Here is an 18,522-nt window from a genome sequence, read left to right as displayed (position 1 = left end):
GGTGACAGGGCAGCGCGGCCGTCGCACAGGACTGCAGCGCGCCGGCCGCCGTCCCCCGGCGGTCGTTACGCGGCGGGGAGCGGGGCGTGGTGCGGGGGCGTGCTGAGTCAGCTGCTGCCGCCGCCGCCCCCGCCACTGCCGCCCCCGGGGAGCGCGGCCAGGCCGCTGAGTGCGCTGTCCGCCGGCCGCCATCCGCCGGCCGCCAGCTACTCCCGAGGGACGCTGATGAGGCCGCCGATGAAAGATGGCCACCAGCCACAAAGTGAGGAGACGCCCCTGTTTACGTCGACAACTCAGTTTATCGACAAAGAAAATGGTCTCTATGGTACGCCAGCCACAAGGATTGTTCGATTTCACCAAGATCACGGAACAAAAAACTTGTCACCTTCATCGTTATTTCATCTAACGGCAAAGAAGCCTCGATGACAGCTGCATTTTGCTGTGTCGTGGACTGGACGTAAAGCGGACGTTATTAATCCAACACTCCTGCCACAAATCAAGCAGGAAAGCCGTACTGCTTCAGCTGTGGTAGTATACAAATTTCTTTACAATTTTCCCTTGTTAAAGATTTACTGATAAGAGACAGAAAGGCGGACGTGGTCGTCTATTCTGCAGCATACATAGCGCTATGTATTACGTGCCCATCGAAGTACCAACACAGTGAGGTGTTGGCCACCTTTACCGATAGTGCCGAGGGTTGGATCCACCACCCATCCAGCAGACGCTGGGCGCCTGTCACCAACTGCCGCTCATACACACGGGCCTGAGGCTAACAGATCCCCCACTGCCTAGTGGCTCTGAGCACTATGGGACTTAACATCTGAGGTCATCGGTCCCCTAGAACTTAGAACTACTTAAACCTAACTAACCTAAGGACATCACACACATCCATGCCCGAGGCAGGATTCGAACCTGCGACCGTAGCAGTCTCGCGGTTCCGGACTGAAGCGCCTAGAACCGCACGGCCACCGCGGCCGGCCCACTGCCTAGTGTTTCGGTTGCAGGCTGTAACGTAACCCAAGTTGCGAGGCTTTGGACACCAGCCATTTCGCCACCGTTGACAGCGTCAACTGCATCCAGCATGGCGTTGCATCAGCCTTGGCCTAGTCACCAACTACTGCAGCAATGGCGGACGCTGTGGTGGAGCCTAGCTTAAAGTGAGCTACAGGGCGATGCATGTACTTGACCACGGAAAATGTACGCCAGCTTGTTTCCAGTAAGTATATCTGAAATCCTGTAGTTAATAAAAAGTTCATCGCAGCTGTTGGCCTTTTGCTGACTGGTTGTCAGCCTACCCACACACCGTTCGAACCCGGAACACCTGGACAGGGAGCAGCCATACATTACTGACAGCAGAAGAACGATTCACCACTCTCCACTACCGATCGTACCAAGCACACCTCTACAGAGGAATGAGTGGAGCACAAGTGCAAATGCATAGAAACATACGAGACTATTTGAAAGATAGTTGCGACCTCTAGGAAAATTAAAGAGACCTTAATAAGAAAAGATAAGCAGTTATATGAATCTGTAAGGATCATGCGGTAAGCCTGTACTAAGCAAAGAAGGAAAGTCTCAAAAGTTTAAGGTAGACAGTGTTACAGAAAGAGCAGATAGGGTAGATTAAGATGAGATGGGGCATACAAGACTGCGATAGAAATTTCACAGAGCACTGAATGATCTAAGTAGAGATATTGTCTCTGGAGCAGACGACATTTCAACAGAATTAAAGAGACTGGAAACGGAGTAATGAGACAACTATTCCGCCGGTTATTCAAGCTTTATGAAATAGCAAAGTACCCTCAGTCTTAATGAAGGATTCCATACAAGGCCTGTGCTGGCAGTTATGAATACTAAAAGACCATCTTTTTAATAATTAATCACTGCAGAATGCTATTTCAGCATGGGTAAAATTATTTACAGAAGAATGGAAGACGTAGAAGCCGACGTCGGGAAAGATCAGTTTCGGTTTTCGAATAATGAGGGACTGCTCGATATTTTAGAAGGTATGTAGAAGAAATGCAAAGCTTTGTTTATAGTATTTGTAAATTTTGAGAAAACATTTGACAGTGTTGACTGGAAAACTATTTTTAATATTGAAGATATCAGGGATAAAATATATTGAGCGGAAGGCTATCTACAACTTGTGCAGAAAGCAGGCTGCTGTTATAAGAGCCGAAGGACATGAAAGGTGGTAATTGAGAAGGGCGTGCCCCCCTTGTTATTTAATATGTACATGTAAGTAAAGAAAACCAAGGACAAAAATTCCGAAAGGAAATTAAACATCAGACAGGAGAAGGAAAGAAATCAAGGTTTACTTATGACTTCCATGAAAGATAATTAACGACTTGGTAGATCAGTTGAGCGGAATGGATGATGTCTTGAAAAGATAACATAAAAATGATCAAATATAAAACAACGGTAAAGTGAAGTAGTTAGATTAAATAAGGCGATGCTGAGGGAATCGGATTAGAAAATGAGATTCTGAAAGTGGCATAAGAGTTTTGCTATTTGGGCAGAAAAATAAGTTACGAGGGTTGGAACTTAAATAGTGGCAACTATTTATTCACAACCGATACAAAAGAGTTACATGTTTGCATCTGTTACTGTCCTTCAAAGTAGTCACCAGTGTTGTGTTGAACCCGTTGCCAGCGATGTGGAAGGCGTAGTATACCGTTAAGCAGAGCCTGTTCTGTTGATGGTGCGAAGGGAGCGGTGTACTGCCTGTCGAATCTCTGGAACAGTTCTGAAAAGAATGCCACGAAGTGGTTCCTTCATCTCCGGAATCAAATCAAAGTGCGGGAAGTATGGAGAATGGTGGATGGTACAGTACTGTCCAGTCCCATCGATCGAACAGACCAGCCACAGCCTGCGCTGTATGCGCTCGCATTGTCGTGCAAAATGATGGGTAAGTTGCGCAGAAAGTGTAGCCGCTTCTCTCGCAAAACTGGTCGCAGGTGATGCTCCAGAAACGAAAAGTAATACTGTGCACTGACGGTCTGCCCTGGAGGAACATAATACGTTAGGATAACACCATACAGTCGTACACGAGAATTGCCATAACTTTAGACCACTTCATTCGCACCATCAACAAAACAGGATCTGCTGACGGTATAGTACGCCTTCCACATCGCTGGGCCGGCTGAAGTGGCCGCGCGGTTCTGGGCGCTGCAGTTTGGAACCGCGAGACCGCTACGGTCGCGGGTAAGAATCCTGCCTCGGGCATGGATGTGTGTGATGTCCTTAGGTTAGTTAGGTTTAAGTAGTTCTAAGTTCTAGTGGACTGATGACCTCAGAAGTTGAGTCCCATAGTGCTCAGAGCCATTTGAACCAACCACATCTCTGGCAACGGGTTCTACACAACGCTGGTGACTACTTTGAAGGACAGTAACGGGTGCGAACATGTAGCTCTTTCGTATCGGTTGTGGATAAATAGTTTCCAATGGTTCCAATGGCTCTCAGCACTATGGGACTCAACATCTAAGGTCATCAGTCCCCTAGAACTTAGAACTACTTAAACCTAACTAACCTATGAACGTCACACGCAACCATGCCCGAGGCAGGATTCGAACCTGCGACCGTAGCGGTCGCGCGGTTCCAGACTGTAGCGCCTAGAACCGCTCGGCCACACTGGCCGGCAACAGTTGCCACTATTTAAGTTCCAACCCTCATAATGACCGATGTCGAGAGGACGTAAAATGCAGACAGGCAATAGCGGGAAACGTATTTCTGAAAAAGAGATGTTTGCCGGTGTGGAATGTGTTGGGAAGTCATTTTTGGAGGGAACTGAAACGTGGACAATAAACGGTTCACACAAATAGAGAACAGAAACTTAAGACGCGTGGTGTTATAGCATAATACTGAAGAGTGGATTGATAGATCGGACAACTAATGGGAGATACTGAATCGAATTGAGAAGGAGAGAAATTTTCACCGTAACTTAACTAAAAGAAGAGAGCGGTAGATAGGACTCATACTGAGACATCAAGGAATCGTCAGTTTGGCAATAGAGAAAAATATGGGCTGAATATAAACTGCAGAGACTTCGTCTTGACTACAGTAAGTAGGTATATTCAGTGTAGATTGTAGTAGTTCCAAAAGTAAAGAGGGTTAGAATAGGGTGGAGAGCTGCACTTAAACCACCTTCAGAAGCACAACAACAACGGTTTTCTACGAAGTGTAGGTCTTGGAATTGGTCGAATGTATTCTGGGGTTCTGTCCTGCAGGAGTTCTTTCCTCGTTGCAAATTGGCCGAGTAGAACCGCCCGCCTCAGTTTTGACGTAGATTTGTTTTATAGATTGGTATATTTGCCTCTTTCTATAAACTGGTATCGTTGTACGTGGCGATTCAGTCTGGCGCTTACTTTGAGAGGATGTTTGGAACGCTCAAATGCAGTTACCCCTTTAAGCATTCCGTCACATGTTCCAAATTTACTTGCAGATTTTGCCTTAAGGAATCTCCTAAAATATAAATCTGGATCGCTAAAGGAAAACGGAACTTCAGTTCTCCCGAAAGAACACTTTCGACACGGGCGTGCTGTTATCATAAAGTTACTTTCTACCACACAGCGTTTCAGGTTTCAACCCACTGTTAGCTCTCTAGACCCTACACTGCCAGAACAGTAAGAGACAATGCTTATTTTGCAGAGCGGTAGGATAAAACAATATTCCAGACAGGGATACGAACCCAAATTCTTCTTACCTTTAACAATCCTCCTTTGTTGTTCATGATTTATGTAGCAATACACGACACTACGCTTCACTACCTCTGCAGCGGGGGTGGGGATATAATAAAACAGAAAGAAATTAAGCTGAACAAATAAATGACTACACTTTTTTTTCTCAGCCAATTTAGTTTGAAAAAATTTAAAATTTGGTGTGGGTCAACGAACAATACTTCCGCTTCAGCCGCTATAATTTCACGAAGCTCCGATTAGTGGTGGCGCTGTACGTAGCCTTCAAAACGGCGTCTTTACTGGAGGTGCGTTTCAAGCAGAGAGCGTTCATTGAGTTTCTTTTGGCAGAAAACAAGAGCACCGCAGATATTCATAGGCGCTTGCAGGATGTTTGTGGATATCTGGCAATAAACAACAGTATGGTGAGTCTCTGGACGAGGCATCCGTTACCATCGCAACAATGTCACGCAAACCTGTCCGATCTTCTGAGTGCCGGCTGGCTGCACAAAGCAATACTGCAGTATTGGAATGTGCGGATACTCTCATTCGAGGTGAACTGTTCGATGTCCTCAGTTGTGACTCCTGCAATATTGGAACATGTGGATGCTCTCACTCAAGGTGATCAATGGATCACATTCAAGCACCTCGCTACACAACTGGATGATTGGGATGTTACTCATGCAGCAAGACGGCTGCGACGTCTACCAGTAGAGTGGTACTATGCGGACATATGGGTCCTCCCAGTTATATAGCATAAGGTCGTCCCATTCAACGGAGATCGTGTTAAAAAAAAGGGTTTTGTAGCGAGAAGAATGGGGAATAATATGGAGTATTGGAATTCTGAATACAACCAACCCTGCTCTCAAAAAGAAGGAAAATAGAAACGTGTTGCAACGCCCCTCATATTCATAACTGGCCTATAGGGTTACCAGAGTATTTACCAGTGCTTAAACAGGCCAACTAATTTTACGGCGAGACCAACCGGATTTGATGATCTATTAGAGAACTTTATTTACAAGATAAACCTCGCAAACAGAGGTTCAAATGGTTCAAATGGCTCTGAGCACTATGGGACTTAACATCTATGGTCATCAGTCCCCTAGAACTTAGAACTACTTAAACCTAACTAACCTAAGGACAGCACACAACACCCAGTCATCACGAGGCAGAGAAAATCCCTGACCCCGCCGGGAATCGAACCCGGGAACCCGGGCGTGGGAAGCGAGAACGCTACCGCACGACCACGAGCTGCGGACCGCAAACAGAGGTTTAACAAATCAAAAAAGCAAAAAATTTTAAACTTACTTCATCGGTAAACTAATAAATAAAACTTGAATTATATTGAGCGTATGGGCTTTAATAATGTCAGACAAATGTTTAGATTAGCAACACTTGAGCAAGTGATGTAATTAAGTGACATCAGAAAGAATCTTGAAAGACCCCCCACAAAGTAAGGTACACTGTGTGATCAAAAGTATCCAGACACCCCCAAAAACATTCGTTTTTCCTATTAGGTACATCGTGCTGCCCACCTACTGACAGGTACTCCATATCAGCGACCTCACTAGTCATTACACATCGTGGGAGGCCAGGTGACTGGGTTTCACTTGTGTCATACGTCGGTACGCGACATTTCCACACTCCTAAATATCCCTAGGTCCACTGTTTACGATGTGATAGTGAAGTGGAAACGTGAAGGGACACGAACAGTACAAAAGCGTACAGGCTGACCTCGTCTGTTGACTGACAAGAGACCGCCGACAGTTGAAGAGGGTCGTAATGTGCAATAGATAGACATCTATCCAGACCATCACACAGAAATTCCAAACTGCATCAGAATCCACTGCAAGTACTACCATAGGTAGGTGGGAGGTGACAAAACTTGGATTTCATGGTCGAGCGGCTGGTGATAAGCCACACATCACGCCGGTAAATGCCAAACGACGCCTCGCTTGGTGTAAGGAGCGTAAACATTGGACGATTGAACAGTGGAAAAACGTTCTGTGGAGTGACGAACCACGGTACACAATGTGGCGATCCGATGGCAGCGTGTGGGTATGGCGAATGACCGGTGAACGTCATCTGCCAGCGAGTGAAGTGCCAACGGCAAAATTCGGAGCCGGTGGTGTTTTGGTGTGGTCGTATTTTTCATGGAGGGGGCTTACACCCCTTGTTGTTTTGCGTGGCACTACCATAGCACAGGCCTACATTGATGTTTTAAGCAGCTGCATGCTTCCCAACGTTCAAGATCAATTCGGGGATGGCGATTACATCTTTCAATACGATCGAGCACCTGTTCATAATGCACGGCCTGTGGCGGTGTGGTTACATGACAATAACATCCATCTAATGGACTAGCCTGCAGAGTTCTGGCCTGAATCCTAGAGAACGCCTTTGGGATGTTTTGGAAAGCCGACTTCACGCCAGACCTCACCGACTGACATCGATACCTCTCCACAGTGCAGCACTCCGTGAAGAATAGGCTGCCATTCCCAAACAAACCTTCCAGCACCTGATTGTACGTATACATGCGAGAGTGGAAGCAGTCATCAAGGCTAAGAGTGGGTCAGCACCATATTGAATTCCAGAATTACCGAGGAAGGGCGCCACGAACTTGTAAGTAATTTTCAGCCAGCTGTCCAGATACTTTTGATTACATAGTGTATAAAGAGGTCAAAATCAGGTACAGGAGGACAGTGGGAATTAAGGCTAGTATCAGTCACTTTATACAAGCAGCGTAGTGACTGATAATCAACAAGCCGAAAACCATGAACCATGGATCAGTCGCATGCACTCCGCACGCCCGGCCACATGCAGACCCGCAGCACACCCCAGTCGTCCGCTGCGCCGTTGCTGCTTACTCGGCTCACACCAAGAGCGCTGTCCCCCCCCCCAGACACACGCACACCTCACACCAGCACAACGCTGTCCCCTCCTCTAGCAAGGGCAGCGCCCTGCTTCCAGCTCGGTAACGCCGCCTACTTGGAGGAGCAGCACAGTGGCCCGTACAAAGGGCGGGCTGTGACTCATAATGGGCGCTATCAAATCACAGGTATTGTAAAATAATGTAGAAAATTTGATAAAAACTGAAAAATTTGAAATATTTGATGGATGACTGCAAAAACTGTCTCCAAAAAGAAAATTAAACTCTTTCAGATGGGTATAATAGTTGATGTTTTTATGTGTGGTGTGTTAATAGGTACACACTTCAATGGGTGGCTGTTTTTTCTCTCCTTCGGAAATTCTTCCCACAGATAAGTCAATAATTTTACGACCTGCTTTCTGCATGGTCGTAACTACGCCAGTAACAAGCAAACATTACCCACTTGAACTGCTGTTTTACGAAGAAAAAAAGCACACTAGCAAGAGATCAGCGCCGGCCGAAGTGGCCGTGCGGTTAAAGGCGCTGCAGTCTGGAACCGCAAGACCGCTACGGTCGCAGGTTCGAATCCTGCCTCGGGCATGGATGTTTGTGATGTCCTTAGGTTAGTTAGGTTTAACTAGTTCTAAGTTCTAGGGGACTAATGACCTCAGCAGTTGAGTCCCATAGTGCTCAGAGCCATTTGAACCATTTTTTTGAAGAGATCAGCCCCAACAATCTATCTCGTGGGAAAATTTGGCCCATAATTAAGACAGTATGCAGTTATGACCTGCTGAAACTACAGCTTTTAAATATCTTCGATAATGACAGCTGATAAATGAATTAAAATTTGTGGTCTGATGGACTTAAATTTTCCTTGAGGCACATGATAATTGTAGAAGCTGAAAAAATGAATTAAAATTTTAGTTTGTTTCTTCAGCTTTTATCATTATTTAAGATCAATATATCATCTACGGCTGAGATACAGGTAGGATTTCCCCATTACGTACAAAGCTGGAGTGCTATTACAGTTTCAGAGGGCCATAGCAATTGATGATAGGAGAAGGGGAAAATAGGTTAAAGGTTTGAACTGGAGTTCGTTAGGGAGGTCATTGGACTTAGGTAGTCTGTGCAGCTCTGATAGGCACAACGCTAAGGTGATATAAAGGCTAGCACACTTGCCTAGCAAAGATGAGACCTGGGTTCGCGTCCCACCTGTGGCTCAAATTTAAGTCATTTCTTCAGCTTCTGTTATTATGAATGAGAAAGTTGGGTTCGGGTCCCACATGTGGCACGAATTTAATTCATTTCCTTAGCTTCTGTTATTATCAAAGGGAAAGTTGAGACTCATTTACCGCAAGAAAAATATACTTCCATCAGATCACTAGAACCTGGCGCGCACCAGTTGTTTGTCACTCGCTCCGGCCCACTGCAGCCGCCTAACTCCCGAGCGGCGAGTGCTGTACAACGGAGTGCAGCCAGACTCTTCACACGCTTGGAATGTTGATGGCGAGCGAAGAGGAGAAGGGAGCGGATCACGTCTGCCAGATGTTTTTGTTCGAGAACACATTGTTTGCCACGAAAAGAGTGAGTAATACGAAAACCTCAGGCACGAATGTGTTCATTATTATGCCTCAAAATCACAATTAATAACCTGAAGCAACTGAACAATTATTATGAAATGGAGTTAATAATTTTCGATTTATAGCTGTGCTGAGTAGCCGTGCGGTCTAAGGCGTGTTGTCAAGGTTCGCGCGGCTTCCCCCGTCGGAGGTTCGACTCCTCCCTCGGGCATGGGTGTGTGTGTTGTCCTTAGTGTAAGTTAGTTTCAGTTTCGTTAAGTTACAGTAAGTAGTGCGTAAGCCTTGGGACCGATGACCTCAGCAGTTTGGTCCCATAGTCTTTATCACAAATTCCCAATTTCGATTTATAACAAACTCCCTGTTCTGCGCTCATAGGCAGCACACCGCGCGTGGTACACGCGGCGCTCGGGGACCACAGCACAGCTACGACACCTGAGGATGCGCTTATAACAGGCCGAAACCGGTCGTGTGCATAAAGTAATTTATAACTGAAGTGGTATTTTCAACCTCTGCTTGATTTATAAATTAATGGTGCCAATCAATTTGAAGAATAACGCAACTCCTACACTTTAACTGCGTCATCCTTTCAACCAAAAAAACAATTCATAAGAGTGATTTTAATAATTAAATAGCGTTACGCTCCTTCTTTAATGAACCACTCCTTTTCAATAATTTATACGGTGAGTGACAAGCAACTGGTGCGTGCAAAGTTTAAAAGCTGTTCATGTAGAAGGTCATAACTGCATAGTGTGCGAATTATGGCCTAAATTTTCGTTGGGAATGATTTCTGGGGCTGATATCATGCAAGCGTGCCTTTTTTTCTTCTTAAAATATGAGGTCAAGTTGGTGATCTTTCCATGTAAGTGGACTGTATCTGTCAGTATAGACTCTCCGGTTTCCGGACACGCGTCCACACTCATCATCTAATCTGTTGCCCATGGGAAAATAAGCATTAACGGCTTGCTGTTGCCACGTGTACTTGGAGCTAATAACCAGCCTGAAGACATACTACTCCAAATAGTTGTGATTATTAGTCTGAAAATGAAGGAAATACTGATGTAATGATATTAAATACACCTTCCTCAGTCACTAATAAAAATACCTTCCCTCTAGAAAAGACTTCCCAACATATTCCATACCGGCAAATTTCTCTTGCCCGCTGCCGTGGCCGAGCGGTTCTAGGCGCTTCAGTCCGGAACGGCGCTGCTGCTACGGTCGCAGGTTCGAATCCTGCCTCGAGCAAGGATGTGTGTGATATCCTTAGGTTAGTTAGGTTTAAGTATTCTAAGTCTAGGGGACTGATGACCTCCGATGTTAAGTCCCATAGTGCTTAGAGCCATTTTTTGATGGTTTTAAAACAGATTTATTAATAAATGGTTCAAATGGCTCTGAGCACTATGGGACTAAACATCCGAGCTCATCAGTCCCCTAGAACTTAGAACTACTCAAACCTAACCAACCTAAGGACATCACACACATCCATGCCCGAGGCAGGATTCGAACCTGCGACCGTAGCAGTCGCGCGGTTCCGGACTGAAGCGCCTAGAACCGCTCGGCCACCATGGTCGGCATTTATTAATATAATTAATGATATTTCTTAATGTGATTAATGAGTGTCCATAATAAAAGTAGTCATACTTCATTGCAATGAAGTATAGGTTATTAAGATTGCACCTAAGCCAGTAGGAAGTAGAAAAAGAAGTATTTTACCTCAATGGCCGTGGAGGATGGATTCATATGAAAGGACATGGAGAAAATTTTTAATAATGTGAAGAAGAAGTGACTAAAACAAATAAGTGAAAGTCACCTCGCAGCTAATAATAACAACAACAAAAAATATGTGGCTTTAACTTACAATTGTAAGACCTACGACAAAACTGAGAGGTGTTTCCGTAAAGCAAATATTAAAATAGATTTTCGTACAAATAACATGTTAAAATTCGGGCTACGCCATAAAATTTGTAGTAGAAAAAGTTTCAGGGGTCAGGTGTTTGTGGGATGAAATAGTGTATAGGGAAAAGGGAAAGGAACTTAGAAACTACTCTGTGCGACAGAGTTAAAGGATCACTTTCTCGAAATCCCATAATAGTCGCATAAATTTGAAATTTTGCTCAAAGGTGCCTAAACTCATCTTCTCTGATCATGCAAACGCTTGGCGCCATTCGACGTCACCCTCGGACCTCAGACAACAGTGTGTCGACACATGTGAAGCAAAGGCCAGAGCTCAGAAGTTCGTGTGACTTGTCAAGTGAGTTAATTATGTCCAATTGGCACCCAATTTCACTACAATTCTGTCCAACGTCGCCACAATGGGAAGGTCGTCACACTTCGTCTTACTGGCATTTCACCCGTTCTTTTGACGCATCGGCGATGGAGGTCAGAACCTCGACATCCAGAGTTGAAATTACGCAGTTTTCTTATCAGTGAACGAGGAAAACGTTTCATTCAGACACACCGACACTCAGAATAGAAACTAAAATGCCTCAGGTGATGGCATAAAGTGCGTCAATGAAACTCTCCGTTTCCTCGTGACTTTGATTCCCACACATTTCGCTGTCGAAAACCACAGTTTGGAGAATAGTGAGCGTGAGGAAGATGTTCTTGACAATATTTGACACTGCTGACATCTGCCTGACGATTCAGCCATTTTATAAGGACATCATGGGTTAGCAACACTGTTGAACTAAATTTCACCCCATTGGAGTGCAGTGGGACCGAAGTTTTTGCTCTGGTGTACAGGGTGGAACCAATAGGCCCCTTCAGAACCGTTCGATGAAAAGCTGAACGTGATGTGGAACAACAAAGGGTTCTTATGGTTTCTCAGTGCTCCTATTTCACACCCTCTTATTGGTGGTCGTGGGAAGATGTAACATCGACACATGCGCCAGGGGCAAAGTGTCCCTCTAAGACCCTCAGTTTGGCAATAATGCTTGTGGAATCTGCCCCAATTTATTGAGAATTTTAAAGATGTATCTTGACAGAAAACCTTCAAAATAGAGGTTGGTGCCTGCAGGCAGGCAATCATGTGATACACCTCTGGTGCCAGTTGCCTTCCTTCAGGTACCTACCATTAATTTGATAGGTTTCTCTGTAAAGGCACATATTTTAAATTCTCAGTAAATGGTGGCAGGTGGCATCGAGGTTATCGACGAGCTGGGGTGTCTTAGAGGGATCCTCTGCCGTATTCACGCATGTGTCGACACGCTGCTGTTTGAAGCGAGTCCTCGAGACCAAGAGTGACGTTGCAGGGCGCCACACCTTTTTGCCTTTACAGAGGAAAGTTGTAGGCAACTATGAGCCAAATTTCAAACTTAACGAGTAGCAACGAAAAAGTGATCCTTTAATTATAAGTGGCGTTCAAAAAGAAACGAGCCGGAGGCATAATTACAGAAACCAGTACCTGTAAGTAGTATTGACCCTGGCTGTTGAAACTCTTGTCCGACTGTGACACAAGCCGGTGAATGACTGTCTCATAAAATTCCCGGGGCTGCGATGTTAACCAGTTCCGCACGTACAGCTGGACGTCGTCGTCCGAGGTGAATCTTTTGCCCCTCAGAGCCTTTTTAAGGAGACCAAAAATGGCGTAATCACAGGGAGAGAGGTCCAGACTGTATGGAGACTAGCCGAGAACCTCCCATTTGAATTTCTGCAGGAGTGCCGCGACTGTGTTGGCCGTATGAGACTTTGCACTGTCGTGGAGCAGAATGACCCCACGGGTGAGATTGTCCGGTCGTTTTGATTTGATCGCTTGGCGTAGGGGGGTCAAGGTTTGCGAGTAACGCTGGGCATTCACTGTTGTCCCGTGCTCCAGGAAGTGAATCAGAAAGGGACACAGTGTAGATTCAGGGAGCACACATTCAGGACAAAAAATCATTTGGGACACATACGGCAACCTTAAAGCACTCAATGAGGAACACTGAACAAAATTTAGACATCCTACACAGATTGAAAAGGGACGATACCTTAATATCTTGGATCAGCTTGAAATTTATAATCACAAAATATTCAGAATGAATAGAACGAATTCAATCATAACCCTTCTCTGGACATTTATGTCGACTTACTAAGGTGATGATTGTTGTTTATGGATGGCCGGAGAGCAGATGAGAGGAAGTGTGTGATGGGACATCTGTAACGTGTATGCAACGCCTGATAACGGTGAACGGGCGCTCTGTTCACGGCCGTGGTCAGCAGACGACTGATCGGCTCGCAGCACATCAGGAAGGCACGACGAAACAGCCCTATAGCAACACCGTGGATATAGAAGCCGCTGTCTTTTACTGAATTTTTATGATATATTGTAATGTCTTTTAGGCTTGCCAAACCATAGATTTTAATTAAGAACCTCTAGGAACAGTATTCTCAGGATATAAACAATAATTATTGTTAATTCAGTATGGGTATAGATGTTTCATTCAAACGTGATAAATGTGTCAGACACCACCTCTAGTCTCATCGGCTATATGAATAACGTGTATTCTATCACACCACTGTTTTACTATGTGCCGAAGCATGTAAATTATGCTGATAGTGAGACGCGGTACCCTTTTAACCGATGCAATCAGGTACATTCTAACGTTGATGTTTGATTATGGCATGGTGGTTAATATTTCGTGTTTTCGTGGAGTATTTGATGTTCAGTTACACTGACGAAAAATACAAAAAAAAAAAAAATCACAACACCGAGAAGGAGTAGTGCGACATAAACGAAAATTGGTAGGTGTGTTTCTACATCTGAAAGATGATTATTCAAATTTCGCTCCAGTCGCATAAGAGCAACGGTCGTTTGCGTTACTTCCCTTTGAGACCGTATCTGGAAAGCCGATATTAGTCCAGAATGCCTTTAAGGCGACAAAGACGCCATTATCAACACCTCACTGACTTTGAACGAGGTCGCGTAATAGGGTACGAGAAGTTGGATATTCCTTTTGCGAAACTAAAATAGCGAGCTCTGGACGGCGACGCAGCTCTGCAGAGAGTGAAGACCATTATCTTGTTCATATGGCTCTGGCGCATCGTACTGGGTCTGCAGCAGCAATCTGAGCAGCAGTTAGCATCACAGTGACACGAGGAACTGCTACAAATCGGTTACTTCAAGGACAGATCCGAGCCAGACGCCCTGTAATGTGCATTCCTCTAACACCAAACCACCGCCGTTTGCGACTTCGATGGTGTCAAGCGAGAGCTCACTGGAGGGCAGGGTGGAGATCTGTTGTGTTTTTTGATGAAAGCTGTATAAATAATTAATTCAATGGATGTAAATAATTATTTCAGTGGATGACTAATAAGTCTGTATGGCGCAGAGTGGGTTTAGTAAAAGACTAGATGATGAGTCATGTTGTAACAAGTGTATTAGTGAGCTATTACCTTCATTTTACAGGTATATCACCTTTCTAAAGAATTTTTAGTTTTTATAGCTTGCGATTAATCAGGTACAACTTAAGAATTCTAAATTTTAAATATAGTCAATCCATGCTTATTGAGGTACAATTTAAAAAATTAATTTTTTATATTTTTAGCCTATTTTCTCTACTGAAATAGTAATTTATTATTAATGTTTTATTTTGTTCTGTTCCTAGTTTCGAAAGTGATTATTACATGTAATATAAATTAGTTATCAAGTGTGACTTATTGCAAGTGAGACTGTAACAACACGTATTTTTAAAAACCTCAGCGGTTCTAGAACCTCTCATGACAATTTGTAATGTATTATTAAATTAAATGGTTGTTATATTAACATATGATGAAGATTCAGAAATAAGATCTTTTTATCAAATAGTTAGAAGCTGTGGGTTCCAACCTGCATAGAATATACTGATGAACCAAAACATTATAAGCGCTACTCACTACGAAACCGAATGGCGCTTGGTGTCGTTGTGGACATGTGATGAAATAACGGAAGTGTTGGAGCGGAGTGAAGGTGAATGGGGAATCATTCTAACGACGATACAGCCCGCAAATGGCGAAATCCACTGACATAAGCAACTTTCACAAAGAGCAGGCTGTTATGGCTTGACGCCTGGCAGCGAACGTCTCGGAAATGGCGCAGACTGTCTGTTTTTCGTGTGCTATTGTCGTAAGCATCTACGGAATGGGCTGAATGACTGTGACATCTTGAGTAGGCGACAAAGTGTTGGATGTCCACGCCTCATAACAGAACGTGAAAGTCGGAGGCTTACTTGCTCTGTAAAACAGGGTAGGCGGTGGCTTGTAGCAGATTTGGCCACAGATTACATTGCTGATTTAGCCACAAGTGTTTCGGAGAAGGCTGTCCACCACAGGTTGCTGAACATGGGGCCACGCCGCAGACGAACCGCTACATATTCCCATGTAGACCCAACGAAATTGCCAGTTACGATTGTCGTTGGCATGGAATCATTGAGGTTGCAGCGTGGATGAATGTAAATGTGTCCCCTGTTGAAGGCATAGGGTCTTTCGTTACACTAGGTCGATGATGGTGTCCACATACGTTGTTATCCAGGTGAACGGCTTCTCTGAACATGCACCACGCTATGGATATAGACCGGTGGGGCCAGTTTTATGCGATGGGAGACATTCGACTTTGCTTCTATGTAACCTGTGGTAGTAATCGTAAACACTTCGACAGCTTTGGACTATGTGAATATTATTGCGGAACACGCGAATTCCTTCCCCGCATCTTTCAGCAGGATAAGGCCGGAATCATGCTAAAGTGGTTTGCACACACATCTGGGACACTATCAGGCGTCAGCTTTGTGACCATATTCTACCAGCTTGTAATATACCGGAATTACTTGATCTGTGTGCAGACGTATTGAGCTACATACTTCTCGAAACCGGTTAAGGATTTGTTGAATCAATTTCACGTCATGTTGTTGCGCTCCAAGTTACTAACCATGTGGTCGTAACTTTTTGACTCGAGTTTGTGGCACAACTTGATTAGAAGAAGGGATCGGCTGGTAGGACATGTTCTGAGGCATCAAGGGATCACCTGTTTAGCATTGGATGGCAGCGTGGAGGGTAAAAATCGTAGAGGGAGACCAAGAGATGAATACACTAAGCAGATCCAGAGGGATGTAGGCTGCAGTACGTACTGGGAGATGAAAAAGCTTGCACAGGATAGAGTAGCATGGAGAGCTGCGTCAAACCAGTCTCAGGACTGAAGACCACAGCAACAACAACAACAGTATTTGTAGCTCTAACAAACGTAAACGGTCTAAACCACACGTATGACGTTACTGAAACCGATGTTTTTTTTTAGCGGGTTGATGGTTTTTTACGGTTAACGTTCTGACACTGATGCCGTGTTGGATGATCAAGTATTTTGCTTTTGAAATTTTGGTGGAAGACGATTTTCAGAGGCCTTATCAGCTAACCCTTTTAAATAAACAGATATGTCGGGATAACAAGATCAAGAAGAATGTGGAAGTGGGAGGTAGCTATGCTTTGGGGATCGGGATAAGGGAAGGAGGGAATCAGGTAGATGAATATTTCGAAAGTTGAGATTTAATGGAACGGTATGTGTAGTGATATTTTGGTGTAGTACAATAGGAGAGAGTAGATGTAGCAGGACGGTAAGTATTAACATCGTTATCCAGGCGGAAGAAAGTAAAAAAAGTAGTTCAAATGTTCAAATGTGTGTGAAATCTTATGGGACTTAACCGCTAAGGTCATCAGTCCCTAAGCTTACACACTACTTAACCTAAATTATCCTAAGGACAAACACACACACCCATGCCCGAGGGAGGACTCGAACCTCCGCCGGGACCAGCCGCACAGTCCATGACTGCAGCGCCCTAGACCGCTCGGCTAATCCCATGCGGCAAAAAAAGTAGTAATTATGAGAGTAAGAAGCCGTGGTAAGCAGGATAGTGACGACAAAACCGATAACATATTCCTTAATGGGAGCAAGACACTGGAAATTATTTGGTTGGGTTGATGTGGATGAGGTGGATGGGTTCAGTCAATTCAGGTTTTTTGTGAGGGAGGTTTTCCTTATACTATACGAGTAGGTCGGCTGGAGCAAGTTACAAGTATTACATTCAAGTGACATTCGAAAATTGGGTACTGCGCTAAGTCATGAGTAATCTCTCTAACATGGATGTAATATATCTTTATTCGGCGATGTCTGTTCTTGGTAAAGTGAGTACTTGCATTAAACCTTCCCTCCTGACTGTGACCCAGAAATCATCTACCTCCCTTACTTGGTTAATACGATAAATACTGAAATGAGTGGCAGAGCATGATTAAACTGTTCAAAATCTGCGTGTTGTTGCACTGGCTGTTACTGCTCGGTGAACAAGAGAAAATCACACACAATAATTAATTTAATACACGAAAAAGTGAAGGCGGCCTAGGGCGAGATTCCATCAAATGATGCTATGACTGCAGCAGAATGTTCAGCACTACCTGAGCGCCAGCACGGATGACTCCGAGCTTCGGCTGTGGTCATGATTTCGAGCTATCACGGTAATATTTACGGATCATCTGACTTGACTAGCTGGCAACGAGGTGCTTAACCGATCAGCTAATCTTGAGGCCTGAACAGTCACCTCTACATCATGGCATCTAAGTTGTTGATACATACGTCCCTGAGGCTAACTGTACCTGTTCCTGAAACCTGTGTTGACTTTCAGCGATTTCGGTCTTTCTCGGCGAATCTCGTTGATGAATTCTCCTCGGGTTATCAGCCGAGTCAAGATGTCGTTCCGCGGCAACACTTCAAGTTTCCTACTTGTTATCTTTAGGCGAAGTGTCGGATTCGTGTCTCTCTTCGCACTTAAATTTCCTCTTCTTGAGGAGGTAAGGAGGAGTTTGTTGTCGTGAGGCATTTACTCCACATTGACGAGTTGAAAACTGGGACGTTTAGGATTTACTGGGATGATGTGCATAGTTATGGAATACTAATATTGCCGGTCAGGGACAGGCGGTGGTTAAATCGGACAATGACCATGCGTCTGGTAGGGGCCTTGACTAGACTGGCCTTGTTGACGCCAAATACTGGCAGTCGACGACTGTCAGGGCGAGTGATTGATGGTAGTGATGATGGGTGTTGGGTGCGGTGATAAGGAGGATCTTCTAATGTCTCCTGGCGTCAAGGTACTTCTTCTTGTACTTCGTTTTCTTGTACGTGTCTGCTTGTGACACTACTGGGTCTATCGCAACCTCAAAGCCGGCGGCTTCGGCGTCTTCAGTGGTCCTCAAGCCTTCTTCTTTGCTTGCGTTCTCGGCTTTTTCTATCGTGGCGACGAGAACTTCCCACTCGACAGGCGTGAGAGGAGGGTGGGTGGGTGTTGTAGGACCTGAGAGTGTCCAAGTGAATGGGCACTATCTTCTGCAGCTGCGTCTTGGAGAGGGGCAAGGGGCCTCCTCCATGATGGCTTGGGTTGCCTTGGTCTTCGCAGCGACGGTTCTCTGTACGGCT

Source organism: Schistocerca serialis, chromosome 6, assembly GCF_023864345.2.
Source record: "Schistocerca serialis cubense isolate TAMUIC-IGC-003099 chromosome 6, iqSchSeri2.2, whole genome shotgun sequence".
NCBI classification, from domain to species: domain Eukaryota; kingdom Metazoa; phylum Arthropoda; class Insecta; order Orthoptera; family Acrididae; genus Schistocerca; species Schistocerca serialis.
This window is presented reverse-complemented; position numbering follows the sequence as displayed.